The following is a 2,500-nucleotide window of genomic DNA, read 5'->3' as shown; positions in this document are numbered from 1 at the left end:
ATTGGACTAAAGACAACGACCAATAAATAACAGGTCTACCAAAATCCTGTAATACTGTTGGTTCTTCAAGATTCTCCAACTCCCGTCGAAAACCCATATGTCAGAGTGGGAGTAGATACCGGCTTCTCTCCGTTTCATCTACTTAGAGCTCACTGCTCTACAGTCAACTCGAAAATCCCACATAGCGAGAAACCTGTGCGCCAAGGGTCAGTGAAAAATTTACATTATGTTAGTATGACTAATATGATTATACTAGTGTGTAGGAGTGATAATTAATAGTGTGTTTTCGCCTGGCATTAAGTAGACACAACCAAAAATTAACAGGAATCAATAACTCTTAATTGATACTCATGTTTCCTATAAAGATATTATTCGCTATCTTTATAATATATATATATATATTTTTATATTTTTATTATACTTATACCTGTATTTTGGTATAATAATGTATATATTATCCCTTCAAAAAAAAGGAATGAACTATCAATGTGCTATCGCAATTATTTGATATTTCTATTTAGTATTTATATGCATTGATTATTATGTTCTCATTGATACATATCCTTCCCCACCCCAGTAACTTAGTGCGCCCCATTGATTTCATTTATGGATAGTGCTGATGTAAAGGTATTAGTTCGAATCCCTCACAACCCCTCTATTCATTGACGATTAAGTGTTGCAACTAGTCAAAGATTTGCACCGGTATCTTTCACAGATCGGTATGAGAAAGCAGGAAGTCTTTAATCATCCTTTCACAGACAAGCCATGACCGTACCGTCAGCCTCTAGCCACCCAGCATGAATTTGCCATCGACGAACTCTTCAGTGGTGAATGACCTAATGTGAATCGGATTAGTGTCTGCCCTGTGAAAGATCAAGCTGAACGGCTAGCACAACCGACTACCGACGGCAGACCGAAGCGTCTGTCGCCAGAGATAACGGGAAAATCCCAGGTCACTCAGTTATGGACACGCAAATGAAAAATGAATAGCATTGTTTATGGGATGAAGATCAATATTCACAGAATGTTTGTTTGTGAATTAAAACTAGCATTATTATTATTATTTGACTAATTACGTGTTATCTCGTTATTGTATGAGGCAATTCTGTTTATATATAAAAATACATTTCCTCTAACGGGGATTAATACTTACTTTCTGAACCCACCTATCCGTATACAACGTGCCAACATCCTAACACTCCACTATTACCTATTTCTTTAAACGTCTTAATACATTCTATTACTATCAGTCAAAATGCTAGGAACTTTTAACGATCAATAATAAGGAATAAAGTGGCAACCGGCGCTGTCTTACCTATCTCCTTCCTTGCCAACATCCTACATAGACGTGACAATAATAATAATAATAATAATAATAATAATAATAATAATAATAATAATAATAATAATAATAATAAATAATAATAATAATAATAATAATAATAATAATAATAATAATAATAATAATGCTTTTTCTTCAATGTAATAAGATAAAATAGATGGAAATATTTTTCAAACTGTCCTAATTTAGAATAGAACCCTGTACCTTTAAAGGTAGAATCTAACAGTTTGACCACTTGCTATAAAGCCAAGTGGCTAGACATGATATCTAACGATGTCTTTCTAGAACAAAATTGCTTTATTTTTATGGCTACTTCTATTTTGTGGCTTTAAATTTCTGCACGTAATCAATACTTGTGTTTTTTTGTTGTTTTTTTTTTAAATTTTTAGTAACAAAGACATACAGAATATGACTTTTGTGACCACTTTTTTGTGATGACTAAAATAGATTTGACTGAAACACCCAGCAACATTAAAGCAAACTGTGGATTAAGCTTGTACAATAGTGATGCAGCATGTGAAGAAGCACTATCAACAAAGGTGCAGAAAAACACTACGCCTTTTTCGGGCTAATTAATTATTTAATTGTCATTAACGACAATGCTCATCAAAAAGAATACAAAGATTGTGGCATTTTGTTTATAGCGCAATATCGGCTAGATCTATACCTATTAACTGTACACAAGGTGATTTAAAATTGGTCACAGGCCAACACAGTGAAATTGAAAATGTAAGACTTTAGATAGGCTCCCAGGGTAAACTGAACCTTTAAGGCGATCGACTCTTACCACCGGTACATTCATTTTAATACTAAGTCCTTTTCTACGGGTTTAATTCTGCGACCCTAGGGAGAATTCGAACTTTTGAGCAAGCACAAGTCACAAGCTAAGTATTATGCTACTATATAAATAAAAATGCACTTCAGTTTTTCTTTGTAATGCATTTTCCCGGAAGGCCATAATAATATGAAACCACATTTCTATAAAACCCCATCTTATGCCATTTTATTTCATCAATCACATCTTGGTACTGTTTCACACCTGAGTTGAGATGGATAATATGTCTAAACTTTATTTAAAATCAGTTTAAACGAGTCCCTTATCGGAAGACGCGACATGGGCTAAATTTCTGATATTTCATCTCATTATTTTATTGTCGT

Source organism: Berghia stephanieae, chromosome 3, assembly GCF_034508935.2.
Source record: "Berghia stephanieae isolate SIO BIC M18660-M18661 chromosome 3, UCSD_Bste_1.3, whole genome shotgun sequence".
Taxonomy (NCBI): Eukaryota; Metazoa; Mollusca; class Gastropoda; order Nudibranchia; family Aeolidiidae; genus Berghia; species Berghia stephanieae.
The sequence above is the reverse complement of the archived record's forward strand: the minus strand, read 5'-3'. Positions refer to the sequence as shown.